This window comes from Ambystoma mexicanum, chromosome 1p, assembly GCF_040938575.1.
Source record: "Ambystoma mexicanum isolate Mex_15411 chromosome 1p, UKY_AmexF1_1, whole genome shotgun sequence".
Lineage (NCBI taxonomy): Eukaryota > Metazoa > Chordata > Amphibia > Caudata > Ambystomatidae > Ambystoma > Ambystoma mexicanum.
The window spans coordinates 665,844,436-665,870,994 of record NC_090921.1 but is presented as its reverse complement, the minus strand read 5'-3'; positions in this window follow the sequence as shown (position 1 = coordinate 665,870,994).

Genomic DNA, 26,559 nt, shown 5'->3' with positions numbered 1-26,559 from the left:
CTATATAATAATACAATCTCTTTAGCCAAGAACTCGACTAAAGAGTTTTTTAGTTTACTACGTACCACTGATAAAGGACGCACTACCACTGCTGGTCTTTCTGTCTCATCTGACTGATGTAATAGGTTTATGGATTGTTTTGGACTTAGAATTTCCAAGATTAGGGATAACATAAGGACACAAATATCCATGCAACGCCTCTCCGCGGGTACTTCCAGTCTCTTAGTGTCTCCCAGAATTATGGTTAACTCTACTCCACAGTTTTCTTTTTCACCTGTGTCTAATGATGAAGTCTCGAAAGTAATACAATTACTTAGAGCAACAAATTGTGCCAGTGATGTATGTCATAGCAAAGTTATTAAAGAATCGCCCAACTTCAGGTGCAAGCAATCAGCATAATAGTCAATGAGACTTTTTCCACCGGCCTCATACCCAACTCTCTGAAAGAGAACTGTATCACTCCCATTTTAAAAAGGTCTCCCTGGATCCTTTAGATCCTGGCAATCATCAGCCCATCACCAATGTTAGTTTCCTCCTTACTATCTTGGACATGGTTGCCTAGCTGCAGTGTTTTTCTGTCAACCATAAGCTACTGGGTACTTACCAGCCAGGCTTTCGCCCCCCAACACATAGCACAGAGACTGCTCTGCTAGATATTCAGTCTGGCATTTTTTGACATTTTGGATGATGGCAAAGCTTTGCTGTTAACATTCCTGGACCTTTCAGCAGCATTTGATGTGCTTGATCATGACATCTTACTGGCGCGACCTGCACAAGACCTTAACCTTGATCACCTGGCTATTAGCTGGATTAGTTCTTGGCTATGGGGCAGGTCTGCCATGGTGATGTTAGAATAGCACTCCACGGAGGCTCACTTAATCCAGCAGGGAGCCCCACAGGGGGCATGCATTTCTCCCCTTCTTTTCAATCTATATATAAAATCCCTCCATGGTCTCTTGTGCAGTAGTGAGGTCCAATTCCAAAACTATGCTGATGACACCCAGCTGCTGGTTGTGCTGTCTGGCGATATAACTACAGATGCCAACCACATTAATTACATCTTTAATACCATCAGTCTATGGATGAGGGACAATTGGTTATGCTTGTATGACCAAACGGCAGAACTACTGTTGTTGGAAGTGCAGAACATTATAAAGAAACTTGGATGTTCTTACGATTCCATATCATTAAACACCTATACCAACCCGATACTCAGAAAAGCCAAATCTCTTGGCATCTATCTCAATACGGAGATGACTATGAATGTCCAGATTTCCACCACTGTTAGTTCGTCTCGCTACTATCTTTGCCTGCTCTGCCGGTTAAAACCAATTATATCTGACTATAACGTTGCTACTAAAACGAGGGCCATTATTGAGATCAAATTGGACTATGATATGATATATTTTATTTGTATTGCGCTCTCACACACACGTGTTTCAGACTATGGCGATGCATTGCTGGTGGGTGCGCAGGCATATGATCTGGCCAGGCTTCGGTTGGTTCAGAACACGGCTGCTCGGATCGTGGCCAATGTGGACAGAAGATCTCATATCTCCCCCATGCTAAAAAGCCTTCACACATTGCCAGTTCCTCAACATATTAAGTTTTGCACTGACAACGGTCTACAGATTAACATTGATAAGAGTAAAGTGATGGTTTTCACAAAAAAACGTAGACCAAATAAATATGTGTGGAAACTGAATGGCAAGACAGTGGAACAAGTTAACTCCTATAAATACTTAGGAATCATTGTGGACGACCGACTAACATGGAATGCCCACTGGATCTCTCTCCAGGCTCAGTGCATAATCTCGACTAATGCCTTGAGCATATTTATCGGCAGAAACAGTGGTTACTCGGTGTTAGGGAGAATTCTCTTCTAAGGCTAATTTCCCTTACCCATAGAGTCCCCCAGCAGCTTTGCTGGATTTGAAGGGTTTATTTTTTTCTCCTGCTAAGAGTGAGACCCTTTTTTCCCACTCTTAGACAGATTGCTAGTGTGTGTTTTAGGCTATCTTGTGTGCTTATGGTCTATGGGGTTTTCTCACCCTCATAGGAATCATCTTTTTACCATGTGTGGTACACAGCACCCTCTGTGCCGTACCACAGGGGTGTCGTAGTGACCCCCAAACATAGACTCCATACGCTGGGACTGACTACTGTCTCCCAGGGCATGTAAAGTCCCCATTGACTTTACTAGTCAATTCTTGTGAACAAAACCAGTACAACCCATCTTACTATGGAAGTACTGGGAAGGGTTAATAGTTTTCCCCTAGTGTTCATTTTCGAGGGGGTACTGTACAGTCCCTCTCTCAAAAGTTTCTGGCTGGTGGCAGTGGTTACTACCGTAAATATTCGACTGCAAATATTTCCCTATGGGATTTTCCCATTGTTCGAGGCTACCACTTTTACTGACAGCCTCTAACATACCGCCAGTTTATATTAATATTAACTTTAATCCTGTGGTTTTTTTTTGCCAGAACTTTAACAATGTTTCTTTCTCATGTCCTTCTCTGAAATCCTAACCCAGGTCGGGTATCCTTTTTTCGTCCTTTTGGCAGGCTTCTGCACAGAAGCCCTCCTCTCGGCGCCACAGAGTCTGGGCTAGACAGGATGTGTGGGAGGGGGAATAGGCACCCTGGACAGGGTTGCCTGCGCAACCCAAGTCGCACTCTGCCCTGATAGGCTGGGGGGTTCTCCCACCAGGAGAGCCACCCCACTGTGTGACTAGTGACAGCTAGGCTGTATGAATGGGGGTCTTGCTGCATAAAAGCAGGGTCCTGAGGACTGGAGGACAAGGCCTCGCCACTGGAACTAAGAAACCGAAGAGGAGAGAAGCTGAAGACATCTGAAACGACTGAACCACTGGTGAAGCCCTGCTGCAGATCCTCACCACTTTTCTCCAACGACTTGAGAAGATCTTCGCCTGCAAGAGTCTTCTTCCCTTGAGTAGGTGGAGCCAAGCAGTTCGTCAATCGCCTTCCAGGACCTGCCTTGGTCGAATCTCCAGTGCCGTGCACTCGGAGACCGGATAGCCAGGCACCCGTCCACCACGACCGCGATTTAAAGGAGCGTACCTTTTAATCTGTTTCGGCATCACCGCGGCTGGCTTCTTCCCTGGGCAGTGCAGTAACTCGAACCTTCCTCCACGACGAGAGCCTCTCGTCCTCTGCTGGACAACACGAACTGCAGGAACTGCCACGAACCACTGCAACCGCAGGAGCCGCTTCCACTTTTTCAGGTACATTGTTCCACCAGGCCTCCCTAAAGGTGTTTGAAATCCTTTACCTACCTCCTGGGTTGGCCACCCCTATCGACTTATTTTTTGCCTTCTGCACCCTCCTTTTAAATCGTTAAACCAAAGACTTGACTGCAGCTACTAGAACAGTTTGTTCCTGGGCACATTGCCCTGTACCACTAACTCTGGCACAGGCCTATTGACTTTGGCTAAATCTGTTACAACTGCCTTCATTAGATTGCTTTTCATCCTCAACTGTGTTGGTGTATCCAAAGCTCTTAAAACCACTCTCCCTTCCCTCTTAAGTATTGCTAAAGTGCCATTTTGCTCGGTTTTCACCTATGTATGACTATTGCTAAAGTGCTACATTACCTAACTTCTTCACAATCCACTTGGGAAGTGTTGCTCGTGTGTTTAAGAGGTTAACTCTGTATAACTTGTCCTTTCCCTCCCTTTTGAGAAATTACTAGGGTGCCATTTTTGCTTGGTTGATTGACCCTGTGCCATTTTGCTCAGTTTTCACTCTGGCTCAAACTTGTCTATAATTTAAATAGGGAGTTTTGTATACTTTTCTTGACTGTTTTAACCTGCTTTGATAAATGTGATTTAAGTGTTGAACTAGAAGTGTGTAAAATATATATATATTATTTTTAATACAAAGCTTTGGTCAGTGTTTCCTTGTACCATATACTGTAGTCCTAATGTGTAAACCCTGAATACTGCTCATCTTCCTCTTGAGATAAGTCTGACTGCTTAGCCACAGCTACCAGCTAAATCTTTGTGGTACAGACTGATACCAAAGGGAATTTATTGCATATACCTGTAGTCTTAATCTGCTGTAGTGCTCCCCAAGGGAACTGCAGTGGATTCTGCCTAACACTCAGTTTCAGCAGTACTGTCCATATATACAGCAAAAATAAGAGCAATATTACTGTATGCTATTATCTGGGGCCATAACCTCATTAAGTTGGTGGAGCGTTTTGAAGCTCGTCTGTTACGAAAATTGCTCCGCTTACCTTTTAACGTAAGCGCGGAATACCTTTACCTCGAATTTGATCTTCCTGGGATACCATATGTATTCATTAATCATTGTGTGATAAATTATGAGAAGCTAAATAGATTGGAAACAGATAGAATCATAGGACCCTATGTAGCCGCGTTCTTGAGACTTGAGGGAAAAGCCTTGTTTGGTATCATGGGCAAACTAAAAATGTTACACACTAAGTGGGCGGGTGTATTTTTAACCCATTGGCAAAACTAGCATATTCACTATGAAATCTACGCTAAAAAGGGTACTGAAAGAAGTCTGCTATGAACAACAGTTAACTAACCTTGCCACTAAATCTCATTTTTTTCATTGCCACTAAATGGTACTTATTGCCAAGAACGCATAAATAGATGTTCCCCACCGGCCTATATTAATGCTTATCCAAGTCCGCACACTGTCCGGTTATACCTGCTACTGAAATTGAACATATCTGAGGCACTCGAAACAAAAGGTGCCCAATTAGGATTACCGTGTGCTGAGCGAATGTGTCGTCTGTGTGGTAATGAAATCAGTGATACGCTGTACCATCTATTAATTGTGTGTGATAGATTGTATGCATTGGGCTACAATCAATTCAAGCTTGTCGAAATGGAAGCATTATGGTCACATTTCATGTGCGGCAATGACATAAATTTGATATATTTTATGGTTGCTTTTTATAAAAGGATGGTACTAATCTTACTTTGTATTGACTGATTTTATCATGCTATGTATTGTACTGTATGTACCATAATTAGATGAGAGATGTGATTGGTTTTAATTTGGTTTTAATATTGGTGATGTAATTGTATTAATTGTGTTATACAAAGCATTTGTTTTGCTATATGTATACAAATAAACTTGAAACTTGATTAAGTTTAAAGCCATGACCATTGTACATAAATTAATCTATGGTGAAGCTCCTTCCTATGTCAAGGCCCGACTACAGTTGTATAAACCATCCCACTCCATTCCATCCTGCTCACAACAATTTCAAATCAATAAACGCTATAAGTGCAGCCGTGCTGGTGGCAGATGTTTTCAGGCCTCAGCCCTGTGGAATACGATGCCACTGCCTTTGCAGCTTGATCGCACTCTTATGCCTTTAAGAAAAAATCTGAAAACATTTCTCTTTAGAGAATTTTTTTACAGCATTTTCAGGTTTTCTTTTGGGACTAACTCTCTGTTGACTGGATTTCTGTTGTTTTTCTGTGGTTATTAGTCATGTTTTTCTCATTTATGATATAGCGCTTTGACGCCTCTGGGTTTAAGCGCTCTATAAATAAATAACATTTTAAGAAATTGGGCACGTCTTTCTTCTCCTGGACTACTTGCCTCTTCCCCCTCTGCTTCAGAATTCCATCTTCTCCTAAATCGTACCCCAATGCCTCACAAGGATGACACCCTCTTTACCTCCCCTTTTGGCTTCCAGCCGTTGCTAGTTCCTTCATCGTTGTCCTGTCGTAGTGCCTCCTTCCTCATCTACAGATAGTTACTCTCCTTCATACTGTCACTTTCCTCTTGCTTCCCCTCCTCCAACTTGTGCTCCATTATCTCCTCCCATCTACTCTGATCTTACTTACAGTTCTCTCTCCCTTCTCCTTCTGCTTCTGTAATTCTTCCCCAACTTCCTCCACTCTTACTCTTTTCTTTCTCTCTCATCCCTCATCCTGCTGCAGTAACTCCTCCAACCTCCTCAGCTCCTACTATCTCTCTTCTCTCTCCCTCTGGCCCCTCTTCTAAGATCTTTGCAATCTCCTCTTTGTTTTCTCTCTCGTCCTTCTCTACCTCCATTCCTTCTGTTCTCCTCTTTGCCTTTCTCCTCACTCTCAACTATCACCTGCTTGGCACTCTGAACCGCCACCTACTGCTCATTATAAGTTTAGCTACTAGCACCGTCCCCCAGTTTAAGATGCCTGGTCCATTTACACTTGTTGGCCTATCAGCCGGGCAGCAACCGCTGAACCACAATCAACTGTTTCTTCTCTTCTGTACAAAGGAGTGTGTAGACCCTCCTGAGTGGAAGACATTCAATAGAACTGGGTATTTGACCCATGTTCGTTCTCAGTAGAGGAGCTCCCATTTTCCTTCTCAATATTTCTTCTGCTGAGTGTGGGGCTTTGCTCTTTGACTTCAAATGTATTTTCTCTGCTGTTTCTGGCTTGTTTGCAAAGCTGTCGTGGAGCTGCTGAGTGAGCCACGATGAGAGCAGTCCACCATCTTGCCCATTCCACTGGTGTGGCTTATAGGATTCCTCCAGTAGTGGATGTGGGTGTCCTGTCTCCTGGTTCACAGGCATAGATGCTCTTTGACAGTTCCTTAGGAAAAATAACGATCAATGTTATTAAATTCAAGTCTACAGGGACCCATGCTCACGTGCTCATGGTCTTCGTGTGAGTGCCGCCATCACAACTTCTTTGTCCCAGTCCTTGGTAGTGGCTGGCCTTTTGATAGCAAGCTTTTGGTTTAAGTGCCTGATGCTGTTTGAGCCCTGTGGGTTGCCGCACTCACGGGCAGATGTTGACCCTTTCCATTTCCATGTGTTGGAAAAATGGGAAAATACAAAAGCATGCATATGGGATAATTTGGGAAAGTGGTTGACGTAACAAATGCTCTACGTTGATGTTGGTATAAGGGATAGGGGTTGGGGTGTTTTCCAAAGAAATATGTAGCGGGGGATCTTACCACGCACGTATTGAGAGACTGTTGTAGGCAGGCACAACTATATGACATCTATGTCTCTTATTACTTGACCCACCTCTTACCTGTCTCCAAGCCCTGCTTACCTAAGTTCTAGTTCACCCTGGTGAGCCATGTTGGGCAGTAGAGAAGAGATGGAAAAACAAACCTTTAGGGCAGGAAGGATTTCCCCCAAATGCCAGAGGAGAAAAACAGTGGGTTGGAATAACTTTGCACACAAAAGGAAAAGTGGATAATGGAATGCTGGTGTACTGTTCTTTAGTTGTTGTTTGGTTGACTTATACTTTCTTCCGATACACCGGCAGAGTGTTTTGTAATTTTGGTATAAAATGGGTAAACCACACAGCAATATTTGCACGTGCGAGGGTCCTTCACTCTATTCTATTTCTTTTCATGTACAAGGAACCCGGTGCAGCTTCTCGCGCCTGGGGATCCTTGTATTTTTTGTTTATTTATTTATTTCCCCACCAAGCAAGGGGTTACAAATATGTGTTTGGTGTCTTTCCACTGGAATATGTCTCTCTGCCAGTGTCAGCCCCCTCTCTGTCTTTATTAGACGATGCACCTTTTGCTGAACTCTCGTTCCTACCCTGGGTATCCTTCATTCTGGAGATCACACCCAATGCAGGGTCCTTTCCTATCCTCTCTCAGGGTCCCCTAATGTTCAGAAGGTGGGGCATTTTCTCAAGGCTTCTGATGGATTGGGGAACCTGGGGGATCATTTGACTACCTCTTCTGGACCCTACATCACAGAGAAAGTGGGGGCACCTGGTCCCCATGGTCACCCTAGTACTATCCCCTTAAACACCTTAAACATGAAACTTTGTCAAAGACCTTAGGATTGTCCACATGTGGCTGCTGCTGGACCTTAAAACTCGAGGTAGTCCTGCCACATGCTCCTGGATCCTGTGGACACCCTTATGGCTTCTACATTTGGCCTTAAAACTCTGGAAACTGTTATTGCGGTTTTTACTTTGGCCAAACAAATCAAATGTTGCTGTACACCAAACCCCAACCACCTTCCCATATTTACCTTTCTGCTCCCCGCTGCCACCGCCGCTGCTTCTCCTTCACCCCTGCCGCGTCAGAAGCGTCCGTCTAACATGAGTCGGATCTGATGCTGCAAGGTCTCTTTTTCTTTTTTTTGGGTCCCCTGCTTTCATTGTCAAGGAAGTGGGAGGAACCCCTTGTTACGCTCACCTGACTCCCATGGAGGCGCTGGCCTGGTTCGCGCTGCTGTGACCTCTTCTAAGGTGATGCGCAGGGTTTGGAAGACGGACTGGACCGGGCCCCCAAATCTGGCTTGTCTGGCTCGCAGAAGTATCCTTCTGTAGGCGAAAATAGGGGATTAACTGTCTGCTGGGTAATGCAATCGGCCTCCCACTTTCCCCTCTCACCCTCCTTGAAACCCTTCTGTGATTTCTCGTAGCGTCTCACCTTAGGGTCTGGAAGGACGAGCTCTCCATCCTGCTTCTGATGCAGGGGTGCGTTGGTATTCAGTTACTTCACTGGATTTTCGGATGGGTGAGAACCAAACTCGCTTGGCTTCCAGGTAAGTTTTTTGATAAGAGGTTCCCCTAGTGTCCATGCATTAATGTACTAATGCTAGTGTCTTTTTTCCCATAGGGGCCGGGGTACAGAATGCCGGGGAACAGGCACCGACCCGAGATGAGAGGTGAAATCCTTGTAGAAATCAGGTAAGTCTTTAATGAGCGTTTTTTGGTAATGTCTTTTCATTCGCTCATTAACGCTGATGTCTCTTTTTCCCCTTAGGGGCCGGGGTCCGGAAATGCCAGGATGCGGCGCGGACCCGAAATGAAGAGAGAATGAATCAACAGGTAAGTCTTAACATGGAGATTTAGCTTTCCTTATTCCCTTCTCTCTCTCACCTTTTGTTCTGGTCTTTTTCTCCCTAGGCGCTGGGGCGTGACTGCGAATCCGGATGATCGCTGCTGAACATGGAGGCGCCCTGTAAAGGTGAGTGGAATGCAGCGCTGCAGCGATCGACGTGATGAGCTTTTAAATTAAAGTCTTCCTTTTCAGGATTGTCGGCGAGATGTCTCCGGGATGCGGATTTAGCAGGTAAGGACTTTTCCTTCTTCTGTTCTCTTCTTCTCTTCCTTTGCAGGTGATCCAGGATGCTGGCAGACGTGGCAGAAGTCAGGATGCAGGAGCAGACACGGTGAGCGTCCAGCTGCTAGATGCAGAACAACGCGAAGCACGTGTGGCTGTTCGAGTGGGGTTTAAATAGCCTTGGAAGAAGTTCCAGGTATGTATCCTTCCTCCAATCAGGTATGTATCCTTCCCCGACCACGCCCGGATGGTAAATTAGTCCCACAGGTAAAGTAGTTCCTTTCAGGCCTCAAGGAGGCCGGGATCCTGCAGCATGGTCTGCATCAGGTAAGTGCACCCAAGCATTCCCATAATGAGCCTGGCGCGGGAGCGGGCATCATGACACCCCTGCACCTCTCAAAGCCCAAAAATATGGAACATGGGGGACATGGGGAACGCCCCTGCAAACCCAGCTCCTCATGTTCGGTATTTTGGGCTTCAATTTACTTGTATTGGCTGGATTTGGTCAAATGCTCCCTACTAGCATGTTTTATCGGTCAACTTGGGTGTTTCCGTTATTGCTACTTCACAACTTGCATGGTTATCTCACTTTCTTACCTGCTCTCCCTGTACCATGAGCACTCTAATCCATGTTATAGCGCCATCCATCCAGGCCCCTTCTTTCCATATGAGGGACTGGCTGCCTCCATTCCTCCATTGTAGCATGGCCTGGTCTCCTTCTGCTCTTTGATTTAAGAACTCACAGACTTGCTTCAGTCTCTTCAATATTCCTTTCCAGCTGTAGACTAATGACAGCAGCTCTTTTTCAGACCCCTAGCGTGACCCGTATTACAGAAACAGAGAATCTACATACGAATGTATTCATTGTCTCATAAATGAAATGTAAATGTATGTTGGGGTAATGAAAATATATAAGTCTACGTTTTTTTTCGAGGATTTTGCTCTATGAAACACAACAGTGAAGTCAAATTTAAATAAGTATTGTATGGTGTCCCAAGATGGACACTCGCACAATTACTAGAATAATTGCGACAAGTAGGCGTGTCTGACACATGATTGTATTTTCAAAGACATGTGCCTAATCTGGTGCATAGATGTAAGGATCAGTCACATGGGGAGGTGGAACTATATTTCTTCCTTTTTTTCTTTTCTTTTTACTAATTTGGGCACACTATTTGAGCTCCCTTCATTTTAGCAAATAAATTAATGTGCTAAAAATATCATTTTTTAGAGAAAATCGTCGTCTTTTTTTATACAAATATGCCGTTTTCTTTTTTACTGTTATGCAATAAATACACCAGGGCCATATTTTATAGCGACTGCTTGATCTCTGACCTAATAGCATTCGGTGCGAGGTTTCTACACAACGAAGGAAGTTACTAAATGACGAGTTCTACTGGTGGCATTCTTTTGTACAAAACGTAGCATCTCATTTTCAAGCAGCAAAGTTCAGCGTGCTCATCCCATGACATCAGATCTCCATCCAGGACTGCACAATAGATAACCACGTGTGAAAGCGAGACCATGTTCATTGGCACATTGGCATAAGCACACGCCCCTCTGCTTTGTGTGGCCTACTTTTACGAGCCCATGCCCTATATCTGTTGCTAAAGCCAAAAGCATGGTGTTTTTTTTATTGCAAACTCTCTTTCAGCAGGAAGATCCAGTTACATTCTCAAGCTTGCAAATTAAGCAAACAAAAACACCAATCTACACACTGCAAGCGTCTTTGAGTGCATCCACTGACCCTCAAGCCAGCGTCACTCTCAACCATGAGTGTCCTAACCAGGGCATAAGAGGGTGCAGCAAAAGGACTCAAGTTTCGTGCACACCCCACAATCGCCAATAGGTCTCAGAAGAACGACTCAAAATGAGGGGCCAGTAGATGTCAGGAGAACAGCTCAAAGTGTGAGGCAAATAGATCACATAGGCACTAAAGTAGCTTGCAACACACGAAGAGAGAGACCCCACCCCACAGTCACTGCGACATCCAAGAATTGTTTGGCAGGTAGGTAGATACCAGCGTAACTTTAAATCACAAGCGGCTCAAAGAGTGAGGGAGAGACCCCACCCCACAGTCACCGCGATATCCAAGAATTGTGTGGCAGGTATACCAGTGTAGCTTTGAGTCACAAGCAGCTTAAAGAGTGAGGGGCCCCCACCCCACAGTCACCGCTATGACCAGGAGGTGTAAGCCTAAAGGGAGATGCGCTCCAGCATTCCAGATAGACAGTGAGAGGCGCCCCAACAGAGGTACTGCTCCAATGGGTGCACTGTAGTGAAATCAAATAAGCAATTCATGACTAGGCAAGACGGATGTGGGAGGGGGTAGAGGATGAATGGGGAGAAAACAGTCACCTGTGGTCCTTAGTGAGTGCCTTCGACAGGAACTGTTGTAATCCTCGTGTTGGATATAGTAATGACCGTAGACACACATAGATGGCTGTAAAGCGTGAGCAGGCGGCGGTATGTTGTATAACACGTCACACGAGCGCTGCGTACCTGGTCTTCCTGGTGAGTGTCTTGAAGAGGAAGCCAGTCTGTTAAGTAGTGTTGAAGAGATGAGTGTGTAACGCGGGGTACCAGCCCAACACCTCCCTGATAGTTACAGATGGGTACTGGATTAGATTTCAACGTCACGGGACAGAACTTGTCTGATTTGCGTGGAGTCAGAACAGTGTAAGCACCGGCGGGGAAGACCGCAAGGTATGTCCAATTAATGATAGAGTTCAGGATACCAGATCCCACAAGAGGTACTGCCAATGGATCAGGTTCGGTAGATGAGGTACACCTGGAGTACAACCTGAGGAAGGCGATGGCTGGGTACCACGCGGAGGCACAGGATGAGGAAATGACAAGGAGCTGAACCCAAGGGATGAAAAGGGCAGAGAGGAGGGCAACATAGTCCAAGGCCAAGGAGGCGGATACAGGGGAGAGAACAAGACAGACAGTCCTGACCCAGAACCGGCACAAGAGACAGCAGAACAAGAGAGACCAGGGAACGGGGAACAGCGGTTGCCCAGGAACACGGAGAGAGCAAAGCTTGAGGAGCAGGTACCAAGGTGCCGAGCAAAAACACGATCAAGGAACAGCTCGCATTGAGGCACAATGAGCAAGCGTCTGAGGAGCCCTGATTTGTGGTGGTTCCCACAACGAGACTTGCACAGCAAGCTGACGCTACTTCAAAGCCAAGCGAACTGAGCATGCACAGAGAGTTGGACACGGAGGTCAGCGCATGCCCAGACTCACCAACATGAGCGCCGGCAACCGAGTTTGAGGGCACCCGAGATAGGCGCCAGCATGGGTAGAGCCTCCATGTCAGGGTCCATTGGGCCCGATAACACCGTCTACCAAACAAGGTGAGTGGCATGACATGGTGCCCTAACACACGATCCACCAAACACCAAACACTCGGCCATCCCTCTGTCTCGCTCCGCTCCTAGGCCAAGGTGTTGAACATAAGGCTCTGCCTAGAAACAATAGGGACTGTAAACAGACTTGTGCTTCTAGACAGCAGTGGTTGGGTCCTTTGCTTAGCCCACACAAAACACTCTGCTGTCATTCTGCCTCGCTCTGCTCCCAGGCCAGGGTGTTGAACATAAGGCTATGCCTAGAAACAATAGGCACTGTAAACAGACAGGTGCTTCTAGCCAGCAGTAGTTGGGTCCTTCACCTAGCTCACACCAAACACCCTGCCGTCACTCCGCCTTGCACCGCTCACAGGCTAGAGTGTTGAACAGAAGGATCCACCTAGAAACACTAAGCACTGTTCATTAGTGGAAGAATACTGCAGGCATAGCTGTGAGTGAGGAACTGGCAGTGACTACTGTTGGTGGAATGTCCCATAAGAAGTGCAAATATTGGGTCATTAGAATTGGGAGGGGTACATAGCAAGCTCCATGCTCTGTTAAACAATGCAGACAAGCAGGTGATCTTTTTATGCATGTTCTTTCACTGATGACTTTAAGACTTCATAGTAGACCTTTAAAGCCCGAAGAGGATTTGCTTAGGCTACCATTAACACACATCTGTAACCACTGCAGTTGGGAAGATATGTGGTTTAGTGCCTAACTTGGAGACAGGGCTCAAATCTTACCTTCACCACTTACCCAAAGCCTGGGCAAATCATTTAATATCACTGTGCCTTAGCTACCAAATTGTGCCTTAGCTTTTAGCTACCAAATTGTGCCTTGGCTACCAAATTGAGGCCAAATTGAGGCGTTTCAGTCAATTGAATCTGATTAAAACATATTTACGGTCTTCACGGTCTTTACGGTCTTCAGTGGCAGAGGAGGTGCTATTGTTTAATGACTCTAATTATACATTTAATTGAGAGCCAATTCATGGCAAAAACGCATTATGAGAACACAGTCTGACTGATGGGCCCACATTCCCACTTTGCTCACATTTCTCTATAGAAATATTGACTTTTCTTCTTTGGGTTCCTTCAAATAATAATTTTCTCAAAAACAGTGAAATTGAAAATGAAGGATTGATATGTAGGTCAATGAGAAATACACTGATGAGAGCTTTCAAAACTTGCCATACATGCCCACTGGACAGTGGAATGTTAGGAATTCTCCCAGGCGCCCAACATGGACTTTGGCCAGAACAGAGCTAGGTGAGGTGCCTCTGCTTCATGCCAAAGAGACCGGACTCTGATCCATGACATGGAGCGGCCACATGCTGTGAGCAACACACACTATCATCCAAAGCCAACAAGGGTTCGGGGCACCTGAGGCAAGCAGGCAAGCGGCTTTGCAGGGAGGGACACCGCCCCTTGGCGAGTCCAAGGAACAGGAAACAGCAGCAAGGAATAATGTGGTTGTGGGGAAGATGCTTGCAGGACTGTTAAGTGATTACGTTCCTATAAAAGGCCCTGCAGAGTCCGGGCTGTGTCCGTTCCCTGCCAGGCTATATACCTAGCATGTGCCTAACTTGACCTGACCCAGCTCATCCGGCCTTTCAGAGGTAGGTTTGCCTAACATTTGACAGAACCTGACCCACATCGACAGCCATTCACATATGCTGAGGGTACTTCTCTTTTGCACATTGTAGCCACACAATAGGACGGTTTACACTTGTATACCAACACACCTGACCGCAGAGCAGTGTTCCCAGCAACCTGCCCTCTTTGTGACCATGATATGCATTGACCGTAGTAGTCACCACAACTCCCAGTGTGATCCTAACCGGGTGAGAATCTTCTCATACATGTCAAATGTACCCACGCACCCCAGTAGTGTCAGCGTCGAGTTGATCTAAGACAGCCCTTCAAGCCTCCCCCGTGCCTACCAGCCCAAGGGAAGGAAGCATAATCAGGACAACTGATCATGGCGAGGAAGGGCTCTCCACCAAAGGTCTCTCACAGACTTTAATGGAACAAAACAGCAAGGTTAATCGTTGTCACAGCACAATAGTCAACATCAACAGTCTCACCAATAAAGAGTCTACCTAAAAGTCCATAGCTCTCTTGTTGACCGACCCATCAGGAAAAGCAGGCATTAAGAATAGTCTGAATGTACCTACGTGGTGGTACATGGACGATTTCTAATGGACACCTAGTATAATTCCTGAAAAGCCAGAGAAGGAGATATAATCAGTCTAACAGCAGAAACAGGGACAAAGCCACAAGCTGCAGGAGGGTTCAGGGACTGTAAGGGAACCGAAAGCAGATAACTCCTAGATAGGGATAGATACTGGATCAATGAACTTACTACAGATAACTCACAAATATCCCCATTCACCCAGTAAAGTCCCTAGGCATTACCTTCAACCCCTGCCTACCCTTCACAGACCACAGGGAGGCTGTCACCAAAGCCTGCAACCTACAACTACATCTCTTAAGCAGGATAAGACACGTCCTTCCCCTTGACGTTTTCCCTACTGCAGTCCAGGCACTCATCCTCTTCAGGCTGCACTATGGTAATGGTATACTTGCTGCACTCCCAAAAAACTTCTTTCCTCCCTGCAAGCCATACCGAACACAGCAGCAATACACTTTCTAGACTTACCTAAAAACTCATACTTTAGCCCAGCTCTAGCCCAGTTCCACTGGCTTCCCATGGCAAAGAGAATTGCTTTCAAGGGACTCTTCATTGCATACAAAGCCGTCCAGCTCAAAACCCCATCCTACCTCCACAACAGACTTAAGCCCATCACCCACACAAACACTGGACAAACCAACCAACATTTCAAACACATTCCACACAGCAAGCTAACCCTCACACAAAAACAGGCCTTCACGCAATGGGCACCCAAAGACTGAAATGCCCTCCCACCCCACATCCGGGCAGCCCTTTCCATCACCACTGCACGCAAGATCCTCAAGAAAACGGACTTGTTTGCCACTGCTCAAATTCAGCCATATCTACCCCCCTGCTATCCTTTCTCTATCTTGATCTTCCTACCCTGTTCCGATAAATTGTAACTTATTTTTCACCTCCTCCCTTGGAACTTTGTACAGTTCTGAGAGCCTCTGGGTAGGGCGAGCGCTGCATAAAATGTAAATACAATGATATGAAATGATAGGTTAATTATAACGCACTTAACACCCAGAGGTTTCTAAGCGTGTTGCTTCGTGTCGTCTTGCTTCCACTACACGCACGTTGCCCCTAAAGTATCCTCCCGAGTACGATAATAAAACAAGAAGCAGATAGATAGCAGCTAGCTGAGAGTGGACCCCCAGGGTTGAAATCCAAAGACAAGTCAGTTAGCAGACAAGGATCAGCAACCAACAGGAGCAGACCGAAATCCAGATTCCCAATCCAAGGGAAAGACAGATTTGCAATCCCCTCCCCGCCACCCTGTACAGCAGTACCCCTCTTCTGTGCCCCTCTGTATCTTATCCCCACTGCCTCCACTGTATATCTCTTCTTTTGCTCCCTCTGAAAAGAGCTCTGTTATGCATCTGTACTGTTGTATACCTCTGTAAAGCGCTCTGTTGTGTATCTGTATTGTTGTATACCTCTGTAAAGCGCTCTGTTGTGTATCTGTATTGTTGTATACCTCTGTAAAGCGCTCTGTTGCTTCTCGAAGCTAGGTCCCCGCTCAATAAATACCATGATAATAATAAGGCAGGCCAGTTAACAGACAACGTTTGGTATAAGGAGCCTGTTAGGAAAGATTTCTCAATTGCGGGTAATTTTCCTTCCATGTGGCAACCCCTAAACTTTTTGCTGTTGTTTTCACCATTATCTAGACTTTGCCAGAGAAGTGCAGCCTTCTGCCGCACTCCTCTGGGCTTTCGCTCCATTCTTACGGGGAAACTGACATGCCCCTAAGACAGTCAGTAGCGGGAAACGCTGTTTTCCGTAGTTTCTTTATCATGTTGCAGCTTTCGTGCAACATGACACAAGAGGGCACTGTAAGCTAAGTTACTGCTCTCTTGGGTCTCTAGTCTTCTACAGGCCCTAGATACTCTGTTTGGATTGTAAATGATCGGTGCAAGTGAATCACGGACGGGAATGGTGGCAGCGATCGTTTCTTGTATTTTTGAGCTCCTTTTGGCGTTTTAAGCGCGCTTCTCGCGCTTAGCCCAAAATGGTGGCCTGGCTCCCAAAATGGCCAGACCACTAAGCTCCTTTGTCCTGTCCGCTGACCGTCTTGCCCCCTTCACCTTCCCCAGGTCGAGCCGACCCGGGCCTTCCTTATTTGGGCATGTACTTTCCCACGAAACTCAGATGCTTTTGCGGGCTTCTACAGGCCTTTTGTGTGCCTCCAGGATGTGGGCTGGGCTGTCTGGTCCCAATACACATCATGGGTGCCAGAGAGTCTAGTGTGGTGTGAATGCCTGGGACCACCGTGGTCCGTGATAGGTCCATGTATGGTGTGAGTGTTTGATGAGCGGATCTCCCATTGGGTCCCCTCCGTTTTGGCGCGAAGGGAACCGTGGATAAGAGGGGGCTGGAAATGCCACTACCATGTCGATCTCCTGAGTTCTCACGTACAAAGGAATACAGGAGTCAAGTATCCTGCACCCACGAGGCTGAACCGAGGAATCGCTGGTGACCCGCTGAAGGACTGCTCCTCTGCACTGCTGTCGCTTTGTGAAACCCTTTCTACCTCTGATCGAACCAGAAGGCCTGTACTGGTACTTCGACCCTTGGAATAGCGGGGACAGCTATTCTCGGCATCTTCACCATCTCCTGCACGTAAGCCTTTGGAAGTGTCTCTGGGCCATCCAGCAGACTGACCAGCCTACCCAGGAGACTTGCTCTGTAACCGCCATCAGGTTGTGTTGTATTTCGAGTCCTTGTCACTCTCACACGATTCGTACACTTGCCATTCCCAGGTCTGAAGTGAGTAGTGTTCATTTGGCTGAGATACACACGGCCGCTCCGTTGCCCTGCTGTGGTAACAAACTGTGCGGGTTCACTGCGTTTGGGACGCCCTCAACTCAACTCAGCTGCTGCAGAATCTACACGACGACGAGACGTGCCCTGCTCCCCTGAACCTGCCAGCACTGAAACTGACGCTGAGAAGCCTGGGTCTGCTTGCATCGGGGACCGGTGAGTAGCATAGCTAGGAACTGGTCGCCCTCCTGCAGGAGCCCATAGCTTTTCCCCGCTGTGTCAAACAGCACACCTTTCCGTACTCGCGCTCTGCTTCTGCCCACAGTGGAGGCTGCGCTTGAGTCGCGAAACTCTGTTCATCTTCTTTTGTGCACCGAACTGAACTGCCTGATTCCCTCGAAGAGACTCCCCTTTTTGCCCGTTGGCACCAGCGTGTGCAGGTACTTTTGAGCACAAGGCTCCACTCTTCGTAGGGCTTGGACTTCCTTTTAGTTAGGTGCCTCTGAAGGCGGACTGGGTCTGATTATTATTTCGCACTGCCTGTTTTCCTCCCCTTCGAGGTGGACTACACATTTCGTGCGTATAACTCATTAGACTCGTTTGTATTTGTATATATATTGTATTGGTTTGGTATGTGTTGGTTTACTAGAGTTTTATTGTGATTTCTCGCTACGGTCATTGTTGCAAAGGCCTTGGAATAAATGTGTATATATTTTTAATATAACACCTGTTTGGAGTAATTTGTAAGTGTCCTTGCTTTGTGTGCTCATTGCGGGCTTTCAGTCACCCTCACCCCTCTTGAGACCTAGTCTTGACCGCCGCGATCGCTACCCTGATTGGTCTGGCTTGTCCAGAGGTTACCCTGTTCCAAGTAATTAGGTTGGCCTTCTGAACCTCTGCGCCTCCAGGACAGAGTTCATAAATCCGTCTTAACAAATTGGTGTACAGAGGTGGGATACGACTGAAGGTATCCAGTGTTGCGCACGAGCGAAGGCATTTCAAGTTATTCCTACCAGGACACCTAGTGAATTGTCATAGTATAACTTTAAAAAGGCTATAGTCCTATCTAACAGTATGGAAACAAATACCTTGTTAACTTTAAATGCTTCCAAATCCGAAACATTGAAAAAGAGGTGTGCGGAGAGAGGTGTTTCCTCTCAAGCCACCAAATTGGATATGATCCAAAGAATCGTGGCGTGGCAAGAAGCGCAGCTTGACGCTATAACTTCTGAGGACAGTGCGGAAGGAGGTGGGGCTGCTCTCACTGGTAGAACCGACGGTTCTGCCGCTGCACTGATCCACCGCGACCACGAGGACAGGGAGGATGAGATGTCTAATGTTTCCTCTGCCAGTGTTGATGGGAAGGCTATGCTTGAATTCAAGAAGCAAGAGCTGCGGTTCAGGCAGAAGGAGCTTGAGTTCAGCATAGCCAAACTACAAATCGAACAGGCAGAAAAACAGAAAGACAGGGATCACCAGTTGGAACTGGCCAAGCTTCAGGTTGCAAATGGATCCAAGGGTCCTCGACATGGGTCTGGGGCCTCCTCTCATCCACGGTTTCCGAGAGATCTGCTCAGTGTGTACGAGGAAAGGAATGACATTATGGACTGGCTGAATACGTTTGAGTATGCATGTGAAGTTCAACAAGTTGACAGTGCTGATAAGATTGCCTGGTTACTCAGCAGACTGCCCCATTCTGGCTGTAGTGCCATTATGGAAATGCCGAAGGCTGAGCTAGCTGATTTCGCAATGTTAAAGCAAACTCTCATTTTAAAGTTTGGAAAGACTCCTGCCCAATATTTAAAACGATTCCGAGAGTACAAGAAAAAAGAAGGTGGTACTTGGGTATCTTATGTAACCGAATCCTTAAAAAACTTGACTGGCTGGATCGAAAGTTATAAGGTTTGTACCTTTGAAGGCATGATAAATCTTGTCATGCTGGAACACATTTTTGCATCTTCTTCCCCGGAGCTTAAGCAGCATTTGGCCGATTCGAAGGAGATAGATCCTAAGAAGCTGGACATTGCAGCAGACTTATGGGTGTCACATCGAGTGTCCCATAAGGACAAAACTCATCCCGGTAAGCAGGAAGAAGGGAAAAAGTCCGAAGATAAGGAGGGTGGAGAATCTGATAAATCTTCTTCTCAAAGGGGCCACAAAAAGAAAAATAAGGGTAAGACACAAGAGAACTCACAGGGTAGTGGAGGTCTGTTTTGCTTGTGGAGCAACTGACCACGTGAAGGGGGATCCCCGGTGTAAGGTTAAACCTTTGGGGGTCCACTCTGCTAATCTGGCCTTCTCCTCCTACGAGGAAGAAGAGATTACAGGAGCATCCTTCTCCTCAGACTCCTTCCCCAGTGGGATAGAAGCTGAGGTAGTTTTAGTTTCCCTGGGTTCCTGGGAGCCTAAAGTCGCAGAGGCTTATGCTAGGATTCCAGATAATACCAAGCACTACTTTAAAGACAGTGTGCTGAGCAATGGGGTAGACACTCCAGCTCTTAGGGATAGTGGGTGCAGTCAAACTGTAGTGGATTCTACCTTGGTAGACTCAGAGGAAGTTTCCAGAGCTTCTCTGATGCCCACTAAGTTGGCTGGTGGCCCACCTCGCATGTTTCCAGTAATACCTGTAAACCTTACTTTAAATGGTACAGCAGTCAGGATTCAAGTGAGCATTCAGAGAAACGTCCCAGGAAAGGTCCTGTTAGGCAATGATCTCAGAGCTTTGGGGCTCGTAGGAGACACTGCCGACAGACCCTGCACACTGTCTCAAACACGGGCAGCATTGGCCAAGACCAATACGCCGCCCCAGCCGAAGGGGAAACCCAAGGCGAAAGGAGTAAACAAGTCAAGACGAGGGAAAGAGAACATTCCCCCGAGCTCGCCTACCACTGCGGTGGAGGAAGTTGGTCAATCGCCCGGGCCTGACGAGGAGGTGGCGATGCCTGAAGTATTTGACCCCAACGACCATCCTGAACTAAAAGACTTGTTAGTAGAAGGTGGTCCTGACAGGGAAGAATTCAGTAAAGGCCAACGTGAGTGCCCATCTCTGGAAGGCCTAAGGAGACAGGCCTGCTCCCAGCTTGAGGGTGAACCTCCTGGGACGCATCGGATTTATTGGGATGGTGGACTCCTGTATAGTGAGCCCACGGAGTCTACAGAAGGAGACCATAGGAGGTTGGTGGTTCCCCTTGCTGTAAGACCCTTCCTCCTGCAGTTGGCGCATGAAGTGCCCCTTGCTGGTCACCTTGGTATTAAGAGGACCAAGCAAAGGTTATCCATGCACTTCTACTGGCCCAAGATGGGGGTGCAAGTAGAAAGTCACTGCAGGAGTTGTGCCTCCTGCCAGTTATCTGGTAAGGTTGGCTCGACAATCCAAGCTCCATTGGTACCACTCCCAGTTGTGGGAATACCATTCGAAAGGGTAGGGATCGACATTGTTGGTCCCCTTGACCCGCAAACACCCTCAGGCAATAGGTTTGTCCTGGTGCTGGTCGGCCATGCTACCAGATATCCTGAGGCCATCCCATTGAAAACTGTAACTGCCAAGTCAGTTGCAAAAGCGTTACTTGGCATATTTACTAGGGTTGGCTTCCCTAAAGAAGTAGTGTTGGATCGTGGCAGCAACTTTATGTCGAAGTATATGCAGGCTATGCGGAAAGAATGTGGGGTCACCTACAAGTTTTCTTCTGCATACCACCCCCAGACCAATGGTCTGGTGGAACATTTCAACCAAACGTTAAAGAGCATGATTGGGGCTGTGGAAGAACCTCAGAGAAGAAAATGGGATCTTCTTTTACCATGCTTACTGTTTGCCTACCGAGAGGTACCACAGGAGGGTGTTGGTTTCAGCCCCTTCGAACTTCTGTTCGGTCATCCTGTACGGGGACCCTTAGCCATAGTCAAAGAGGGATGGGAGATGCCCACTCCCCCTGTTACTACCAACGCAGTAGATTATGTGCTGGGGCTCAGAAAACGGAAGGTACTTCTGATGGGCTTGGCCAGTGATAAATTGAAGGCAGGACAAGCGCTGGTGAAACATTGGTACGACCAGAAAGCTTCCCTCATCAACTTTACACCTGGTCAGCAAGTCCTGATCATGAATCCCATAAGGCTTCGAGCTTTACAGGACAAATGGTCAGGCCCTTACACAGTGGTGGAGACCCTGGGTGAGGTTAACTATTTAGTGGACCTTGGAAGGCCTTGACAGGCTCCAAAAATGTTTCACATAAATAGGCTGAAGGCTTTCGTCCCAAGAGTCGAAATCGCAGCACTGCTACTGGCTTCAGATGTTGAGGAAGAGGAGTCTGAACCTCTCCCCGACCTGTTCCAAAGCGGTCCTTCAGATAGCTCCTTTGAGGGTGTCCGAATGGCCCCTCACCTGACTTCTAATCAGCAGGCTGAGGTGAAAAGTTTGCTGAGGCAGTTTTCCCCCCTGTTTTCACAGTCGCCTGGTTTGACACCTTGGTGCAAATATAACATAGACACAGAAGACAGTGTACCTACCAAGAGTAGGGGAACAAGATGTCAGACAAAGTACGGTCTTATATTAAGACCGAGGTCAACAAGATCTTAGACCTTGGGGTGATTGAACCCTCTAGTAGTCCTTGGTCCAGCCCTGTGGTTTTGGTTCCAATGGCAGGCACTTCTGAATTGAGGTTCTGCGTGGATTACAGGGCTCTGAATGCTGTCACCAAGACAGATGCACACCCCTTGCCTCGAACAGATGAGCTGGTGGATACTTTGGGTGCCTCCAAGTATCTCAGCACGTTTGACCTCACTGCTGGCTATTGGCAAATAGTTTTAGCAGAACATGCCAAGGAGAAGACAGCGTTTTCTACTCCAGACGGCCTTTACCAATTCAGGGTAATGCCGTTCGGGTTGAAAAATGCACCTGCCACTTTCCAGAGGCTTGTGAATCATGTGTTGAATGGGTTGGACGAATTCTGTCTTGCATATCTGGACGATATAGCAGTTTTCAGTGCCACCTGGGAAGACCATGTGAAACACCTCGGGATTGTGCTCCAGGCTCTTCAGAAAGCACACTTGACCATAAAGGCTAGTAAATGCCAGATTGGACAAGGCTCAGTGGTTTACCTTGGACATGAAGTAGGTGGAGGGAGGATACAGCCTCTTCCCAGTAAAGTACAAGCAGTACAAGACTGGCCTACCCCCACTACAAAGACCCAATTCAGAGCCTTCTTAGGACTCATGGGGTATTACTGCAACTTCGTGGCAGACTATGGCACCATAGCTGCCCCTCTGACTGCCCTCACCACTCCGAAGAAACCCAAGAAGGTAACTTGGACCGATGAGTGTGAGAAGGCCTTCAATGGCTTAAAAGACTCCTTGTGCCAGGCCCCTGTCCTCAGGGCCCCTGATTATCAAAGACCTTTTATTGTGCAGACGGACGCCTCTGACACTGGGATAGGAGCTGTACTGTTGCAAGTAGATGAGAAGGGTAAGGAATAAAACCCTATTGGTTTTATTAGTCGCCAGCTTAAGGACAGAGAGCTCAGATGGTCCACAGTGGAGAAAGAATGTTTCTCTGTTGTGTGGGCCCTACGGAAGCTGAGGCCCTACCTCTATGGGACCCACTTCACTGTGCAAACTGACCATAAGCCCTTAAAGTGGCTAATGAACATGAAGGGAGAGAATCCAAAGTTGCTTAGGTGGTCCATAAGCCTACAAGGCTTCAACTTCACTATTGAGCATAGGCCAGGTGTCCAACATAGCAATGCTGATGGGTTGTCCAGAATGTTTAACCAACCTGACCAAGAGACTCATCCAGGGGTGGATTAGTTCCCCCTGTCCATAGTCTGGAGGGGCGTGTGTTAGGAAAGATTTCTTAATTGCGGGTAATTTTCCTTCCATGTGGCAACCCCTAAAATGTTTGCTGTTGTTTTCACCATGATCTAGACTTTGCCAGAGGAGTGCAGCCTTCTGCCGCACTCCTCTGGGCTTTCGCTCCATTCTTACGGGGAAACTGACATGCCCTTAAGACAGTCAGTACCGGGAAACGCTGTTTTCCGTAGTTTCTTTATCATGTTGCAACTTTCGTGCAACATGACACAAGAGGGCACTGTGAGCTAAGTTACTGCTCTCTTGGTACTCTAGTCTTCTACAGGCCCTAGATACTCTGTTTGGATTGTAAATGATCGGTGCAAGTGAATCACGGACGGGAATGGTGGCAGGGATCGTTTCTTGTGTTTTTGAGCTCCTTTTGGCGTTTTAAGCACGCTTCTCGCGCTTAGCCCAAAATGGTGGCCTGGCTATAAAATGGCCAGACCACGAGGCTCCTTTGTCCTGTCCGCTGACCGTCTTGCCCCCTTCACCTTCCCCAGGTCGAGCCGACCCGGGGCCTTCCTTATTTGGGCATGTACTTTCCCGCGAAACACAGATGCTTTCGCGGGCTTCTACAGGCCTTGTGTGTGCCTCCAGGATGTGGGCTGGGATGTCTGGTCCCAATACACATCCTGGGTGCCAGAGAGTCTAGTGTGGTGTGAATGCCTGGGACCACCGTGGTCCGTGATAGGTCCACGTATGGTGTGAGTGTTTGATGAGCGGATCTCCCATTGGGTCCCCTCCGTTTTGGCGTGAAGGGAACCGTGGATAAGAGGGGGCTGGAAACGCCACTACCATGTCGATCTCCTGAGTTCTCATGAACAAAGGAATACAGGAGCCAAGTATCCTGCAACCACGATGCTGAACCGAGGAATCGCTGGTGACCCGCTGAAGGACTGCTCCTCTGCACTGCTGTCGCTTTGTGAAACCCTTTCTACCTCTGATCGAACCAGAAGGCCTGTACTGGTACTTCGACCCTTGGAATAGCGGGGACACCTATTCTCGGCATCTTCACCATCTCCTGCACGTAAGCCTTCGGAAGTGTCTCTTGGCCATCCAGCAGACTGACCAGCCTACCCAGGAGTCTTGCTCTGTAACCGCCGTCAGGTTGTGTTGTATTTCGAGTCCTTGTCACTCTCACACGATTCGTACACTTGGCATTCCCAGGTCTGAAGTGAGTAGTGTACATTTGGCTGAGATACACACGGCCGCTCCGTTGCCCTGCTGTGGTAACAAACTGTGCGGGTTCACTGCGTTTGGGACGCCCTCAACTCAACTCTGCTGCTGCAGAATCTACACGACTACGAGACGTCCCCTGCTCCCCTGAACCTGCCAGCACTGAAACTGACGCGGAGAAGCCTGGGTCTGCTTGCATCAGGGACCGGTGAGTAGCATAGCTAGGAACTGGTCACCCTCCTGCAGGAGCGCATAGCTTTTCCCCGCTGTGTCAAACAGCACGCCTTTCCGTACTCACGCTCTGCTTCTGCCCACAGTGGAGGCTGCGCTTGAGTCGCGGAACTCTGTTCATCTTCTTTTGTGCACCGAACTGAACTGCCTGATTCCCTTGAAGAGACTCCCCTTTTTGCCCGTTGGCACCAGCGTGTGCAGGTACTTTTGAGCACAAGGCTCCACTCTTCGTAGGGCTTGGACTTCCTTTTAGTTAGGTGCCTCTGAAGGCGGACTGGGTCTGATTATTATTTCGCACTGCCTGTTTTCCTCCCCTTCTAGGTGGACTACACATTTCGTGCGTATAACTCTTTAGACTCGTTTGTATTTGTATATATATTGTATAGGTTTGGTATGTGTTGGTTTACTAGAGTTTTATTGTGATTTCTCGCTACGGTCATTGTTGCAAAGGCCTTGGAATAAATGTGTATATATTTTTAATATAACACCTGTTTGGAGTAATTTGTAAGTGTCCTTGCTTTGTGTGCTCATTGCGGGCTTTCAGTCACCCTCACCCCTCTTGAGACCTAGTCTTGACCGCCGCGATCGCTACCCTGATTGGTCTGGCTTGTCCAGAGGTTACCCTGTTCCAAGTAATTAGGTTGGCCTTCGGAACCTCTGCGCCTCCAGGACAGAGTTCAGAAATCCGTCTTAGCAGAGCCATACCCAGATTTTCAATCCAAAGGCAGGTCGGTTAGCAGCAAAAGCTTGGAATAAGGAGCAGGCACTTACCCAGATTCGCAAACTAAAGGCAAGTTAGTTAGCAGGCAAAGTTTGGGATAAGGAGCAGGCACATACCCAGATTCGCAATCAAGTCAGTTAGCAGGCAAAGTTTGGAATAAGGAGCAGGCACATACCCAGATTCGCAATGTAAAGGCAAGTCAGAAGGCAACGTTTGGAATAAGGAGCAGGCACTTACCCAGATTCGCAAACCAAAGGCAAGTTAGTTAGCAGGCAACGTTTGGGATAAGGAGCAGGCACATACCCAGATTCGCAATGTAAAGGCAAGTCAGAAGGCAACGTTTGGAATAAGGAGCAGGCACATACCCCGATTCGCAATCTAAAGGCAGGTTGTTTAGCAGGAAAATCTCAGATTAAGGAGCAGGCACATACCCAGATTCGCAATCTAAAACCTGGTCGGTTAGCAGGAAAATCTCAGAATAAGGAGCAGGCACATACCCAGATTCGCAATCCAAAGCCAGTTTGGTTAACAGGCAAAGTCCTGTAACGTGAAGTGAAAGGAATGCAAATCACTGAACGAGCATGGATCAGGAGAAAAGAGACATGCTTGGGAACGAGCAGCCCAATGTAAACAGCACACGGGAAGCATGCTGCAGAGCAACCTGGTGTTACCTGGGCATCCCTTTACTTCCTAATTCGAGGGTTGCATACCAGGCACCAAGAGAAATGTACTCCGCTCACTGTTTCCAACATGTTTGATATCCCAATGGAGCTGTCAGCAGCGCATAAGTGAATGTAAGGCCATGATAAGGGTGTTGGGTTGCGACAAGTAGGCACTGCTTACCTCCTGTACCATGCTAGGCAGGTAAAAACCTTCTCTCGCATGTCAAACACGCCCACTCATCCCAGTAGCGAGCACAGAAGTATGTCTGCTTCTTCCCTATCACCTTTCCCATACATTCACTTTGTCACTTTTACCTTCTCTTACTTGCTCTTCTCCTGTCTTTGACTTCTTCTAGGATTAGGAGTAGTAATGGTTACCATCGTCTTACCAGTGTTTACCTACATGGTATACAAACCGTGAGGATGGAAGAAGTCCATGACAAACCACACTGACGAAGAAGTATGCCGCCACACACCCCATTACCCCTGTATCTCTCATTTAGTGCATTCCAGAACTCAAAACACTTGTGACAAATGAACCAATGGTCTGACTATCAACATTAAGTGTTTCATTAATGTGTTTTGAACTGTTG